Genomic DNA, 17,083 nt, shown 5'->3' with positions numbered 1-17,083 from the left:
AGGTGCTGCGTTGCCTGTGAATTGTTCCCGTGGTCTCGATGTGTCCCAGTGCATGTCCCCAACTTGTGCAAAAACGTGTACAAAAACTCCCATATTCCCACCCTCCTCACTTAACTGTAAAAAAAACTCCAAACATAGAACTGGCCCAGCGAGGTTACCCTCGTTATGACTGTCCCGTTTCTGCTCCGTTGGACCGTGCATCGGTCTCCAGGTGCCCTACGGGCGGGTATATGTACCCAAAAAAAGGGGAAAACAATCAGGGGGTGGAGTGAACAAGGACTCCGGGTCTCCGCGGAAAGGATCCATTCAGCTGTGTAACGGTTCAAGCAAATATAGTTCCCCCCTGAATGACAGGAGGATCCTTATCTCGGTCTCCGTTTCCTTTCCTCAATGTCAGGGATCTGTAATCCGTCCATCCAGTCCCTGGCCTGGGCCGGGGTGTCAAATAAGTGCGCCTTGCTGGTATGCAGTACTTTAAGTCTGGAAGGATAAAGGAGCATATAACGCAGCCCGGCGGCTTTCAATCTGGCCTTGGTGTGTATGAACTGCGCTCTGTTCATTTGAACCTGAAAGGTATAATCAGGGTATATGGCGATTTTTGCAGAGTCCCGTTGGATTTGGCCGCCAGCTCGGGAAAAAGCCAGAATGACCTCACGGTCCCTGTAGTTAAGAACTTTCGCTATCACCGGCCTGGGTGCGGCCCCCGGCGGCGGTTTCTTGGCCAGGGATCTGCGGGCCCTCTCGATGGTGAAGCCCTGGGAGAGTTTGCCGGCTCCTACCTCTTGAAGCAGGAGGTTCTCTATGAAGTTAGTGGGGTCGGAGCCTTCGGAACCCTCTGGCAAACCGAGAAGGCGTATGTTGTTCCGGCGAGCCCTTCCTTCTGCCTCCTCGGCTCTGTCCTCCAAGTTTTTGACCCTTTGCTGAAGCTCGTCGACGTCTTGAAGAAGGTGAGTTTTGGATTCAGTGTTTTCCCGGACTTGTGTTTCAAGCGCCTCAGTCCTGCCAGCCAGGGAGCGGACATCTTGGCGCAGGAGACCCAGGTCTGTGGCAACGGCATCTATTTTGTTTTCCATTGTTGCCTGGAAAAGCTTGATGGCTTTGAGTATCTGGGTGTTGCTAGACTCTAAAGCTGCGGGCGCTGTGAGTTTAGATTGTGCGTCCGGTGCCGCTTTGTTTGTGCCCTCAGGATTCGGGGATTCACAGGCTGTGAAGGTGTCCATCGTGGTCTGGCGCTGCTGCTTGGGCCTGTTGTTCCTGCCGGACATGTCGTTAACACAGGGCCTTCCCGCACCGAAAATGCCGGGGGCGCAATCGAGAGGCCGCTAGGTCTCGTTCCCGTCGCAGGGCGATGGTAAGAAGCAGCGGGATAGCAGGCCGATTTCGGGAAACAAAAGAAATCTCGGATCAGGCAGGTGCGGTCGGACCCCTCCGCCGTCGGCTGTGAAGTAATGGGGGCCTTGCGGTCCGCCGGGGTGTCAGTCTACAGGCGGGGGTCTGGTGCTTTCGTCCACACCCCCCCCCGGTGAAGGATCAGCAGGCGGGGGGGAGGAAAACAGCGGGGGTCACAACGCCTCGAGGAGGCCAGCCGGCGGCAGGGTCAGGCTCAGGGGGTAGAATAGGGCCCCCTCACCCTGCTCCCGCTGGAGGTGTCCGGGGTGGTCCTCCGCCGCCCCCGCTTACCTCTGCGGTACCGGTCGGCCACCGCTCACGCCAGGAGCCCTCTCGACTGTCCGGGGCACACCTAGGGCAGTCACGCGCCGTGGGCAGGGCGCGGTCCAGTCAGAGCGTCCGGATCGGTCCTCTCGATCGATGAATGTAGCTGTTCGGTTCCCTCCTCCAGGTCCAGCGGCAGCTCAGGATCCTCTCCTCCCACCGGCGGGCAACTTTGCCAGCGATGGTAGTGCGCTCTGGCCTTTCAAGGGATCAGGGCGCGGGAGCTGCCATTTTGAATCCGCTCTGGGATCCTCTTCACTCGCCGGATAAAGGTGTTAGCTGTCTCTGCTTCGCTTGGGAGACAGTGCAAAAGTTGCCGAGGAGGTTCTGCGGCGGATGGTGCAACTTTTAGGGTTCCGGAGCACTTTAAAGTCGCTTAAAGACAGCTTATCATGGCACATCAGCGCGGAGCTCTCAGGAGACACGTCCGCTCTACATGGCGGTTAGCCACGCCCTGCAACATGTAATTGTTAATTGTCCAGAACTCACGAACTTGAGAAAAATACATTTGTCAAACACCTCGCATACTTTGCACAAATTGATCCGGAAAATCGATGGGTTGCAATAGCAGCCACCGAGTGTATGAGCATTAGATTATCAACAATTAATTTCTTGACTGCACTGGAAATGGAATGAATGTCTCTTTTATTTTTACTTGCTTCTTAATTGTACTTGTATATGAGTTTTAAGGATTTTTGTATGCATCTATTCTTAATGAGTATTTTAATGTTTTTGCTAAAGTAATGTAATTCTAAAGTGTGTATTGTTTTGTATTGTAAAGTGTCGATAAATTGATAGTAGAATTGATACGTTTGTAATAATTGAAAAGGTTGATTAATTTCAGCTATATTCAATAAATTAAAAAAAAGAAAGTCGTACTAGATACCACTACACCTAAAACTAAAAGAGATCTCAGACCATTTCTAGGGCTAATAAGTTATTACCGTAGGTTTATCCCAAACTTCTCGGACAGGACAGCTAGGCTGAAAGATAAACTAAAGAACGCTGAACCCGAGAAAATGTATTGGACTGACGAGGATGCTATATGTTACAACAACCTAAAACAAACCCTATGGCAGAACTTGATTCTAAAGGTAGTAGATGTCTCAAAAGAATTTGTACTGCAGACAGACGCCTCCCTTACAGGGTTAGGAGCTGTCTTATGACAAATCTCTGATGGATTGGAACATCCCATCTTGTTTATGAGTCATAAACAAAATTACTCTGTGCTTAATTAGAGGCCCTTGCCATCAAGTGGGCCATTATCCATCTTAGAAACTACCTCCTAGGAAGAAAGTTCAGACTCGTCACTAACCATTCTCCAGTTTGGATTAGCCAAGGAAAAGACTCTAACCCTTGAGACATGCGATGGTTCTTAGACCTGCAACCCTACTGTTTCACTGTGGAGCACTGAAAGGGTAAAGACCAAGGGAATGTGGATTTCCTTTCTCGGTTCCTCTGTGGAACAGATGCGGCCACATCGCATAGAGGAAGGGTATGTGAGAAACCTGAAGGTGTCTCACCTGCTGGTCCCCGGGGATCTGTCATCCAGGTGGCCAGGACTCGGCCATCGATTTTGGATCCAGTTCCTGGGGGTGGACCAGTGCAGGAGGATCACCTGGATGGGGGGTCCTCGGGGAGTGGAAGTGGGACAATGAAGGGTGAGACGCAGTATCCCCTTCCCAATAACACCTTTTCCCATCCTACCAAGTAGGATACCTAGGAATCCAACCCCCCCACCTTTCCGACATAAACTCTTTCTCACGGACAGTTCACTGTGAGCGACAACGGACTAACACCAGAGCCGTATACCTGATATGTCCCAACAACATGGATAGGCAAGGTCAGGCAATTACGGATTATTATACACACCTGACTTCCTTCACACTTCCCCACACAAACCAAAGGCGGAGCACGAAAGCACACTCTGAGTGAGGCAAACCACATGCGGAAACAGCAGTTCTAAGATGGCAGTTTCAGACAAGGAGAAAGATAGCGAGACCAGAGAGAGTCGCAAGAAGGGAAGTACCCATGACCTCTACAGACTGTTACTTTCATGATCCTTGGAAAGTAAGAAACTGAAGATCAGAAACTAACGATGATCAAACCTACACAGTGTGGCGGAGGTACCCGGGGCTCTCCTGCGTCTATAACCAAGGCAGGGATGAGCGATTGCTGCTGTCGTTCTGTCCTTGGCTCCTACAACAAAGCGACATCAGAAAAGACAGCACAGCTGGTGAGTCGGAGAGACTGATACCAAACCAGCTTGTATTTTGAACCGAGGTTGCAAGCGGTAACATTGTCCAAAGAGAACAGTGTGTGAGGCGTTCGCAAAGAGCGACACAGATAGTGAAAACCAAACAGAGTAATTGATTGTTGTAATTGAACTTTGGAGGTCAAGTAAACATACCATATGCAGAGTGGTCCGGCACCATGTGGGTACTCATTCGAAAGCCTGTGTTAGGTATCCAACCAATGCAGAGTGCGAGAAAAGGAATATTGAGATATAAGTGGTCATGCAAAGGGTCAAGTTAAACCCTGCGCACATTCAAAAGTCTTCCATAGTTTAAAGTACATCACAATTGGTCCGAGCCCGGCTGAGGGAGACTAATTGAGTGAATGAAGGGTATCTGAGCCCGGTTTAGGGGGATCCGGGGTGGACCGTGAGTCACCCGAGAAAGAATTATCTGAACATACTTTGAAAGGAATCTGAGCCCGAGTGAGGGGGGTCCAACATTGAACTGCTTTTTTGGAAGGGATCTGATCCCGGCTGGGGGGGATCCAGGGTGAACACCCAAATTGAATACTGGAAAAGGAAAATAACGTTTTCATTGTTGTTTTTGTGCACTAGACCCTCTAAGTCAAGATACTTGCAAAAAGTAAAGAGACTTGGAAACAGACAGTCTTGAACTGTGATAATGGAACTGTATCCTTATGCCGCATAAGCCAGAGTGTGTGCTTTGCTTGAGTGAACCGCCTTGCCCGTGCTGAAAATGTGGGGACGGGAGGCCAACGGCCTGGACATCCTGACATATCATTGTGTGAACTCTTCTTTCTTTTTCATGAACATCACCCCACATTATTTGTAAATTAGTAGCAAGGATTGGCAAGAGGTGTTTTAATATAGGCCTTTCTTATCTTGACAAGACTCCATTAGGACTGCGTTATTATCATTTGATGGTAGTAGCTTGTTCCCATCTGTAGATCTAGGTTTAGATAGGCGTTTATCACACCCTTGTGAAGGTTCAATAAACACCCTTGAACTGTTGTCACTTGTGTCTGTCTTACTGTTGATACCATGCCTTCCTTACACTTGTGAGTTCAAAAGGAAATTCTTTGATGTTTTCTCCTGTAAAAGAGAGAGGTAATGGAAAAAACTGTAAAGACTGGTTTAACAATTTTATTTTGTGATGGAATGTAATAGATTGTTTTTATGAAAAGTTTGAAACATATTAAAAATAAAAAATTAATAAACAAGGTTGGAAAAGGTCTAACTTGCTCTATGCCAAGGTTCGGATTTCCCTACCTAAATAAAACTAAGGAAAGGCTTTGTTAGGAAATCCAAAGCAAATGTCTGTTTGTATCCAAAACCTATACTTTCCCTCACATCTGTTTGTATATAATGTGTAGGGATGTCAGACTCACAATGATAAGTGTTCAAATAAAAGTTCTGAGCTTCTTCCAACTCTTGGTTTTCAAAGGGTTTTCCTTCCTCAAGGTTCAAATAGTTCACAGTACAAAAAGGGGGTCCCTTCCCCAAGCTTTCAAGCCTTTCAACAACTTCAAAACAACAAAATTCCTTGGGACACTTCCCAGATCTACAGATTTTGTTACCTTTCACCAATTTCATAGAGTTCATTTCAGATCACGCAAGATTTCCTTACAGTTAATCACAAGCTTATTTGTGAGTGCTTTAAGTGGTTTTTCCACAGATGGGTGTACTCCATCGAGGCACGCTTGTTGGACCACCCGATCCTCCCATGAAAGTTCACGCAACCAACACAACTTACTTGCTCCTTCACATGCACGTTGCCACTGTCTCAGCTCTACATTGGTGTTTGACTCTTTCTCCTTTCACATCCTCATGATGCTCTACCATTACTTGTTTTGCCACCATTCACTTGTTGCACTTTCAGATACTCTCCTGGTTCTTGACAATGCTTGTTTACACAGTTCCTTTATGGCTCTTGCCAATGCTTGTTCTCTTATACTGCACAATTCCTCTATATCGTGTGATTTCACAAAACTGCTTTCATTCATAAAAGTATTCGACCGTACTTGCTTGCATTCAAATGGGTATCCAATAGACTTTCTTTCATTTCAGATCGATATTCAAAATACTGGCTTTCATTCAGATTGGTATTCATTATGCTTGCTTTTGCTTTAATTAACTTTCTTATAAGTCTTATATGCTTGCCTGCTGTCCCGGTGCCCCCTTTCCTGGACTGACTCACCGGCCGGTGCTTATGGCGTCCCTGAGAGGCTTCTGACTGCCACAAGCTCTTTCTCTCTTTCGCAGAGCCTCGCTCTGCTTTCTCAATGGCTCTCTGTGGCTTTGCTCTCACCTTCGATGCGTCTCTCGCAGCTCGGCCTCAATCCACAGCTTCGCCTGATCATGCCTGTTCTGTACTCTGCCACAGGCCTCCAGGTGTCTTTAGCCCTGCTTTCCGCTGCATGCACTCTGCATCCTTATGGGGTCCTCGAGCACTCCGTCTGCCACGCCGCCTTCCAGGAGAGGTTTGCTCTCGTCCACCAGTCCGTAGACCTGCTTCCACAGCTGACTCCATGTTTACCGTTCTTTGTGCTTTTAAACTTCCCGCCAGGTTGAATGGCCCAAAAAAGGACTAGACCGCTCATTGCTGACTTGGAAGATCTGCATTGCTCTTGCTGGCCTCCTCATTGTTCCAGTACTTAACTGATGTGTGTGTGTGTGTGTGTGTGAGTCAATAAAGTGAGGATGGATGGCTCTGGTTTGTCCCTTCCTCATCCCAGTACTTAACAGGTGTTTACTGGGGAATAATCTATTGGTAAAATATGGAAGGGACTGGCAATAGCCTACCAAGGCTTGGGGAATATCAGACTCATTATAAAGGGTAATGATATTTATATGATAGGTTATTTATAACGCGCATAATACCCAGAAGTTTCTAAGCGCTGACCCAGGGATCGAACCTGTGTTGCTCCGTGTCGTCTTGTTTCCAAGGCGAGCACGTTGCCCCTAAGCTTACCTCCCGATGGGGGATACTGTGTCTCACCTAAGGGTGCCTCATTCCCACTCCCCAGGTCTCCTCCCCCCAGGTGATCCTCCACTGCATATCCACCCCCAGGGTCAGGATCCGATCGTGATGGCCTTACCCTGTCCATCTGGGAGGAGAATATCTGGGGGAAAGAAGTGACGATGCCCTCAGATTCCTCACAACTCATGTCAGGAAGAATGGGAGAACCTTCAAACCAACTCCACTAATGATCGCACAGTCTTTAATGGAATATTGTAAAATTGAGGATTTTGATGTTAAAATGAATTAGAACGTATTCCGAGATGGCTGTCGGGGCTCGAATATCGTACAGAGTGAGCTCCTGCCCGGCATAGCCCATACATAGACGAAACCACAGTATAGTACCAACTTCAGCAGTGTTTAACTTCTGCAAAGGACTGAGGCACGGTACCAACTTCTGTAGAGTTTCTCCAAATGATTGATTCCCTCTGATATTGACTGCCACGTAACAATCCCTAATAGTGGACCTGCGGTGCGCTCTCTTGGCTCTGCGGACGTATTAGTCTTCTTCCGCCACCATCGACAACGCAACTTGCCGGTCGGCGACATCTGGAACCCCACCAGGACCCCATTGGGGGATTCACCACCCCTGCTGATGGGACAGGCGGTCACAAATGAAGTGTTCCAACAATGCTTCAAAGCATTCACCGATCAGCTGACAGTGAGCTTACAAACACAGTTGAGCTTAATAAGATCAGAACCTACCCAGTCCTTGCAGGAGGTGAATGGGGACATTGCAGAATTAGGAGACAGAGTTGACACCGTGGAAAATGTTATTTAAGAGCTAACACATGTAAAATAGACACTGTGGTTGACCAATTGGCAATTACCTGAAAGTGTGGACAACCAGGATTACGGGACATGATGCAACAGGTGCTTGTTGATTTACTGGAGTTGGAGTTGGGGTCGGGGGTGAGATATTCCTAGATAGGATTCATTGGGTGGGCTCCAAAAGAACGGAAGCCGGGGCCAGGCCTCGAGATGTGGCAATGGCGCCGCAGCTATATGGTCAGAAAGAGGCGGCCCTGCAGGCGGCAAGAAAAGAAAACCCCCCGCAAGGTGAACGGTACGGAAATACAATTGTACCAAGATCTGGCGCAATCCACGTTGGTGAAGCGGAGACAGATGGGGCCGCTGGTCAAGGTTCTAGCGCAAGCCCAGGCGTGATACAGATTGGCTTTTCTGTTTGGATTATTATTTTCGTGGGAGGGCTGCCAACACTGCATCACCTCACGTGAGCAAGGTATCAGGATCTTGATCATTGAGGACGAAGGGGATGAGCGACACAGCACGAGATCACATAGGCCTCCACGTGAGCTGCTGAAAAGGAAGCCCTGGGAATGGTGGAAAGTGCGTGAAACAACAATGAAGAAAAGGGTCCTGTGTGGTCCAGATGGACAGAGGTCAAAGTCACCTGCCCATGAGGGCCCTGTGGTGTGGAAAGGCTTGGGAGAAGGCCGGAACTGGTGGAAACAAGTGTCCGAGTGGAGGAAGTTGGCTGAGGGGGAGTTGCCAGGAGGGTGGGGGGTAGTCCTGGTACTTGGAATTGGGGGAGGGTATGATTTCTACCTGCATTGTTATTCTCCAGGTGATTAACAAGATTCAGCCCCCATGGCTGGAAGCATGGGAGGAGTGGAGGAGGGCTGAGTCTGACCAGAGATTTGGGGAAGGCAGTGTGGGGGGAAGGGGAGTATTGGGGGATTTAAGGGGAGAGGCGGTTGCTACTTTGGAGTCTGAGAGGCCATGTAGGTCATGGGGAGTAAACAAGGGTTTTGCCTACTCACCTTAAATGTTAGGGGGTTGAATTCCCTGGTTAAGAGACGCAAAGTGGAGGGTATTTTAAAGAGGGGCAAGCCTGATATTGTGACTTTCCAGGAGACCCATATATGCCAGAGCGATAGGCATAAACTGAAGATCATGGTGTATCCCCAAATCATACAATCGAACAACAAGGGCAAAACGGGTGGGGTCCTCATTGCTCTAAGTGATATCATGGGATTACATATAGTCCGGACAATGGTGGATAAAGAAGATAGATATATTTTTTCTCAGGTACAATCGGGGGTGGAATTACAGGATTGCCACTTAATACGCCCCAATATGGGGCAGTACGGGTTTCTGCGTGGGGTGCTGGCAAAGCTTGAGCAATATGCGGTGGGATAAGTTATTGTTACGGGGTATTTTAATATAGCGAGGGATCTGTTACTAGACAGAAGCGCAGCTACACCTCCAACGCACGTGGGCCCAACTCGAAAGTTGTGTGATTGCATGACGCAATTAGTTATAGTAGATGCTTGGAAGGAATCTCAGAGGGGAATGCGAGAGTATAAGTTTTACTTGCATGTTCATCGAACATTCTCAAGGATCGATTATATATGGGTCTCTTCCACCTTACCGGGACAGGTACAAAATATGGGTTTGGGGCCCATTGCTCGCTCGGATCATGCTCCCTTAACGATCGTGATACAACAAGAGAGGGAAGGGGAGGGTCTGGGCTCTTGCATTGGCAATTTCCTAATCAATTACTGAGGGATCCTGTGATCTGCGAGGAGTTGCGTGGTAACATTCAGGAATTTTTTGCTATTAATAAGACGCCAGGAATTCAAGAGCAGTTAGTGTGGGACCTCTTTAATGCGACTATTCGAGGTGAACTCATTGCAAAGAAGGTAGTGCGGGAGAAACAGCTTGTAGCATTGCAGTTGAAGGGGGTAATGACTAAAATGGAAACAGACAAGAGGGTGTCCTTTAGGAAGGAGTGTAGCCACCTCACGGGTCAATTAGATGTTCTACAGACCAAGCAGGCAGAGAGGTTGTTACTGTTCATGAGGCAGCTGTATTATATAAAGGCGAACAAAACTGATTGTTTGTTAGCACGGCAGGTGAGAAAGAAAGGATAGGGCGATCCTTCACATTAGAACAGGACAGGGTAATATTAGCTCTTTTTAAAAAAAAAAATGTTTTTATTAGTGTTATATCAACCAACCAACAAACAACAACCAAACATGCAGTACATATTACAATATGTCAAATTTTATACAACACAATCATTGTTGACTGCTTTTCCCTCTCCCACCCCCCGCCCCCCAAGCCTACATCTCTTTGCGATCTACTTCTGCAGTTTGCAAAGGGGTTTCCTTACTCGTGTTCTCCGCTGGGTCCTGGTCGCTTGACCAATCTTGCGTGGACCCAAATAGTGTAGCTATTAGGTGTCTCCAGCTTGTCAGGGTTTCTGCTTCTTCATCCCCCCACCATGTTTCTAGCATCCTGCCATACTACAGTTTTGGCTTCTGCCCATTTCTGGAGGTCTTTCCACCATATTTCAATCCTAGGTCTGTAACACGCCTTCCATCCCATGGCAATCCTACGCTTCACCAGTATATACGCCAAATCCTTTAGTTTGCTTACATGTTTAAGTTTACGTGATCTGGGGAAAGCCCCAAGCAGACACGCCCACGCTATCCCAACAATTATCTTAATCCCCCTTTCCTCCAATCTGTGGGCTATTTCTCCCCAAAATTTCTCGATTTACGGGCACGTCCAGAACATATGCATCATCCCAGCATTTTCTTTGCCACATTTGGGGCATGTTTGCCTTTTTATGCATTACTGAATTTAGCTATCCTTTGGGGTGTCATATAAGCCCTGTGGGTTATGTACAACTGTATTTGCTGTAACCTCGCATTCCTTGACACTTTCTTGTGGTACCCTTGGGCCCGTTCCCACATTCCATCACTCATCGGGGCACCCACCTCCTCTTCCCAGTCCTGTTGTAGTTGTACCACTTCCTTTCCCACTTTGGACATTACCAGCTCATATATCCTGGATATCTCGTGCCCTCCCTCTGCTATATCATATATTATTTCTATGGTGGTGTCCGTTTTTTCTTCCAATACTATTTCTGACCATGTTTCTTTCATTCGCTGGACCACCCTGTGATATGTAATATATTGTCCTGTATGTAACCATGTTTCCTCCAGCAGCAACCCAAATTCCTTTATATTCCCCTCCTGCCAAATATCTCCTATTGTCGCTATCCCCACCGGTTCCCAGTGTTTCCTGATTATCTTGATTAACTACACCTCTTTCCCTGTCAGTACAACCAGTGGCATCTGCGGGGAACACAGGTCGGATTTTCCATTATCTGACAGGCCTTGGGCCATATTTTCCACCCCAATGTCATCATCTTTGGGTGCTCTTTCATGTCTGGTTTGGACAGCCATATGATTTCTTTCAAGGAATATAGGGCACAGTCCTGTCTAAACAACCTAGATTCTGAGGTTGGGTCTTCTGATAGCCATTTTGCCACATATTGTAGCTGGCTAGCTAGATAATAAATTTAAAAGTTTGGCAAGTTTATGCCCCCCTTATAATACGCATTTTACAATTTCCAAAGGGCGACCCTGCTCATCGTCCCATGTCAGAGGAACCCCCTACACATGCTGTGCACCTTGTCAAAGAATCGTCTTGATATCAGATATGGTATATTCCCAAAATAAAGCAATAATCTGGGTAGGACCACCATTTTCAACATTGCCCCTCTCCCCATCATCGCCAGGGGGAGCTTTACCCAAAACTTCATGCTATTTTCGATGCCCTTGACCGCCTTCTCTGTATTCTGCTGGTGCTCTGCCTCCACTGTATGGTAGATGTCTATCCCAAGGTATCTAAATGTATTAACCTCCCACGGTATTTGTAGAACTGGCAATTTTCCTTGTGGAATACCGACATATCTACCCGTAGGGAATATGCGTGATTTTCTGGGGTTCACCGCTATGCCAGACAGCGCCGAAAATCATTCCATCACTTCCAGAACATATTGGAGGTTTTCTTCTGGGTGTTGTAAAAACAACAGCATATCGTCAGCGTACAAGGAAATCAAGTGCGGTTCTTCATTTATGTGTATCCCTATCATGTCATACTGTTGCCTTAGATATATCGCCACGGGCCCTAATGCTCGATATACAGCATGGGGGACCACGGGCATCCTTGTCTAGTACCCCTGCTGAGTTGCCATCTTTCTGATATTATCGCTCCCGTTTTAACCCTGGCCAACGGTGCGCTGTACAGCAATTTGACCCATTTAAGGTACCCAGGTCCTATCCCATAACTGGACAGGGCTGCTATCAGCCATGGCCATTTAACTGAGTCAAATGCTTTTTTTGCATCTAGCGATACAATTGCAATTTCCGAAGTTTCCCCTTTTGTGTGTTCTATAACTAGGTGTAGTTGCCTGAGGTTGTTAGTTATATTTCTATGTGGGACATACCAAGTCTGGTCGGGTGTATTAGTTTGTCAATAATCTGTTTCATCCTGTTTGCCAGTACTGCCGTGAGCATTTTACTATCTTGGTTAAGCATTGACAACGGTCTAAATGATCCGCAATCTTTGCCCGGCTTATTGGGTTTAGGGAGTGGTATAATAATCACCTCTCTCAAGGACTCCGGCAATCTTCCTATTTCGTATGCCTCATTTAACATAGCCAAAAGCGGGGGAGCACCTCCTTTCTGTACAGTTTATAAAATTCGCTAGGGAGACTGTCGGCCTCCGGGGTCTTGCAAGTGGGTAGCTGCACCACCACCTCCTCTAGTTCTTCCAGGGTTATCAGGGTGTCTATGTCCTCTTGCTCCTCCGCACTAATTCGTGGCACACCTATGTCTTCCAGTGTTTCCCTTATGTCCCTGTGGTCACTTCCCACTTCATCCCCATACAGTTGTTGATAGTACTTTAGGAATTCTCTATTCACACCCTCTTGGGTATCCACTACCTGCCCATCCTCCTTCTCTATTGCCCTGATTGTTGGTCTTGGGGTCTCACTTTTATATAACCATGCTAACACCCTTCCCGGTTAATCTCCTCCCGCATGTTGTCTTTCTACATATCTCTTATAATTTAAGTTGCAGTCTCTCCCAGTGTCCCGCACATTCTTGTTGCAACCTGCTTATGGTTTCGGTGTCCTCTTTAGTATTGCCTTCGCTTCTCATAATTTTCTCCAGTTCCCTTAGCGCTTCCTGCAGTGCTGTTAGTATCCCTCCTTGCAGTCCTTTAGTCTTAGCTATGGCTATCCCCTCACTACCACTTTAAAGGCTTCTCAAAGCATACCCGCCGACTCAACACTACCAGCGTTGCTCTCAAAGTAACTGACTATTTCTTCTCTCAAGTCCTCCCTGAACATAACATCTTTTAACGCCTCAGCTCTGAGGCGCCACATCGGTATCCTTGCTCTTGGGGGTCTGTATTGCCATGTGAGGGCCAGTGGCGAGTGGTCTGACAGGACCCTTGGCTTGTATTCTATCTGTACTATTTCTGACATCAGCTCTTGCGTGACAAACATGTAATCTAGCCTAGTATGCAGGTTTTGTGGGGCCGAGTAATGTGAGTACTGTCTGTCCTGCAGGTGGCACATCCTCCAAGCATCCTCAAACCCGAAGTCCTTTAACAACGACTGCAGTACCCTAGCAGCCGGGGCAGGTCTGTCTATTTTGTTATCTGATCTATCTACTCTCGGGTTTAACGTACAGTTAAAATCTCCCCCGCAAATCACGCCTCCCCCAAGTACATGCTCAGTTTGTTATACAGGGTCCTAAAATATGTCCTAAAATATGCCACTGTGTCCTGATTTGGGGTGTAAGTATTTATAATACATATTTCTATATTTTCCACCAACCCTCTTACTGCGACCATCCTCCCGTCTGTTTCCACTGTGGATTGTAATAACTGGAACGGAACATGCGGCGCCACCCAGATGATCACCCCTCTAGCATAAGCTCAATATGTCGCGCCAACCACTATCCTCTTCCATTTCTTCTGGATAACCTCTAGTTTCTCTTTAGTAAGGTGTGGCTCTTGTATCAGGGCTATGTCTATTTTCTGTCTGCGCAGGTACATCAGAACCTTATTCCTTTTCAGCTAACTATTGAGCCCCCTAACATTCCAAGTAAGTACCATTATCCAATGCCTTCCCACCCCTCCTTGTGTGGGTCTGCAGGTTTCACTTGTAAGCCATCGCTCATGAATGTAGGCTCTCTGCCAAACTGTACCTCCCCCCATCCCCCTCCTTTTCCAACCCCAACCTACTTCCCAACTTCCAACTTTCCCTCTCTTCTTCTACAAACACCCCAACACCCCCCTCTCTCCCTTTCCCGCCCCCCACCCTTCCCAGCCCCAACTGGTGTCCAGCTCCATCCCTGGATCTCAGGCCTACCCGCATTTAGTACCTCTTCGGCAATGCCGATACTAGGACACAGCAGGGGGTTGCCACCCTACCGGCAACCTAACTATCCTATCTATTGGGGTTTAAGAGTGCATCCTTTGCATCTCCAGTTATCTACCACAATATGTTGTGCACCTTCCGTGTTATACTCTCTATCCGTCGCCCCTTAATTTCAACACAATCCTACTCTATTTTATATTCAAGTCCCAAAGTCACAGTATATACAGCACCTCGGTCTCAGGATCAGGCTTCACTTGTCCGTACCGTTCTCTTTCCGACTGTCCGCTCCCTCTGGACAATTTTGGGCATTCAACCATTCTGTTGCATCTTCCGGAGTCTCAAAGAACAAAGCTTTGTTTTTTTGGAACACTTTCAGCTTTGCTGGGTACATCAGCATATATTGCAGGCCCGCATCTCGCAATCTCCTCTTCACCGTCCCGTAATTCAGTCGCCGTCTCTGCACTTGAAGTGTGTAGTCAGGATATGCCGAGATGTTCGCAGATGCCCTCTGTATGGTGCCCCCTTTCCGGAAATATTTCAATATCTTCTCTCTATCTCGGTAGTTCAATATCTTGGCAAAGATTGGCCTTTGGGGGTTCCTGGGGGAGGTCTCCTTGTGAGCGCTCTATGTGCTTTCTCCACCGCAAATCCTTGCGTAAGGGCCCCGCTTCCTATTTCCTGCAGCAACATGTTTTCAACGTAGTCCGTCGGGTTAGGGCCTTGTTCCCCTTCTGGAAGGCCTACTATGCATACATTGTTCCTCCGGGCACGCCTTTCAGCTTCCTCCGCTCTGTTCTCTAGATTGCTGACCTGTTGCTTCAGAATGTGGATCTCCGAGGCATGAGATGTTCGGGCTGTCGTGTTTGTGGTCACTTCATTTTCCAGCTCATCTGTGCGGTCTGCTATCTTCCGTACATCCTGTCTGAGTAGATTGACTTCCTCCTGTACTGCGCCCATTTTGAGCTCCAGCGCTGCTTTAAGTTCAACTGTGGCTGCCTCCAGCTTGCTCTCCCACGTAGCCTTTAAGACCGCAATTGCTTCCAGGATCTGCCGGTCATTGTGCGTTGGGGTCGTGTCCACCGGTGGGTTTTTGTCTTTAGGTCTCGCCCCCTCTGTCTGTTGTGGGGTTTTGGTGAAGTCCTCCAATGCGGACCGCTTCCCCCTGGACTTGGGAAGTTTGGATGTCATCTTAGTGCCTGGATTCACACGAGCTCTAAACACCTGGAGCACACTGTCCCCCAAGTTCACAGCAGAGGTTTGCCGGCCCCTTGTATCGTTGTCATAGACCGTAGGGGTAATCGTGTGCACAACTGGGGTTTGGACGCTCTGGTGTTATGCCACGGCTAGGTGTCTCGTTCCTGGAGCTGTGATGCTTCTCGATCTATTCTCCAGGGGCCTGGGAATCCCCTGTTTTTGTCCATTCAGGATGAGCTGCCCGTTACGCGAATGGGTTGTGTCCTCCCATGTCTTTGGCCGCCGCTCTTTCTCTTCAACTTGTTGTCCCAGCTCTGGTTAGGTCACCCTACTCATCTGCACATCCAGGTGCCTGTGGGCCTAACGTGGTTCCATAGCAGGTCGTTACACAGCCTGTTGTGTGGAAGCATGCTGTGTGGACGCCACAAGTGCACGCCAGCGTGCAGTGGCGTGCACTTGTGTGTCTTGTTCAGTGGTATTGTGCATCCAGGGAAGATCTGGTAGTGTGCTCCCGCTTCCTCCATCAACCTCCTGGCATTATTTCATAATTTGGTATCATGACCCCAGCACTTTTCAAATGTCATTCACTATGGGCGCTATGAGTCCTATCTTGTCTGGCCATCCAGTGCAGTTTTTGTGTGGGTCTTTATTCTGCTGGCATGGATCTTGTTTCCTGTTGCACAGTGTCTTTCACTGCCCTGTCCAGTCTTCTTCCTTGTACTCCCTTCCACATACACTGTTATACCACACTGGCTCCCCACTGATGTTGGCAGGGCGCCTGCCTCCTACTGTCTACAGTGTCACAGGCTTTGGCTCATTCCCCTGGCCCTCCTCAATGTTGGCGGTGTCCCTTGTGTGCTTATTCGCCTGCCCCACGCGCTCCTACCATCTTGCCTATCCAAGAAATGGAAAGGGGACCCCGATCCTCCAGCCACTTCTTAATCGAGCCCAGCAAATGGGGATAGTTAGCTTGTTACATAGAATTTAACGACTTTTTTATCCACATCCCCAAATACCGAAGACCTTTATCTGTCCGCACATATTGTCTCGTGTGGAATGGGTGATCTCTTGCCACCTCCTCCCCTAGAAGGACCATCAATTCAAATTTCTGTGTGTTTATTTTCAAACCCTCCACCTGTCCAAACAATGCTAGTTGAGAGGAAAGCGCTGGCAATGAGTTGGTTAAGTCCACTACTGTAATCATTAGCAAAAGCGATCACTTTATGCTCCTCTCCCCTGAAGGGAATTCCCTTAACCTCCTTCCCTTCTCAGAGAGTGGCAAGCAATGGTTCCAGGCGTATTGCATACAGTACCGGGGACAGCGGGCAACCCTGCTTAGTACACTAATTCCCTGCGAGATATGACCATTGATGGCGAGCTTCAGCACGGGTGACTGACAGATAGCCATGAGTAAGCGACCGAATCTCGGCCCAAACCCCATAGCCTCCATGGTGTGGAACAGAAACAACCATTCCACCCGGTAGAAGGCTTCCAAAACCAACCCTTCATCCCCTGTGGAGAGGCCCATTTTATTGTTTTTACTTTCGATCAGGTGGCACACCCGCCTTGTATTATCGAACGTTTGCCTACCCTTAACGAAGCCTAATTGATCCTGGTGAATCAACGTAGGGATTAAGTTTTCCAGTCTCTCGAGGGGGGTGGCTACAGGACCATGTAGAAGGATGTACTC

The sequence above is a fragment of the Ambystoma mexicanum genome, chromosome 1q, assembly GCF_040938575.1.
Source record: "Ambystoma mexicanum isolate Mex_15411 chromosome 1q, UKY_AmexF1_1, whole genome shotgun sequence".
NCBI classification, from domain to species: Eukaryota; Metazoa; Chordata; class Amphibia; order Caudata; family Ambystomatidae; genus Ambystoma; species Ambystoma mexicanum.
This window is presented reverse-complemented; position numbering follows the sequence as displayed.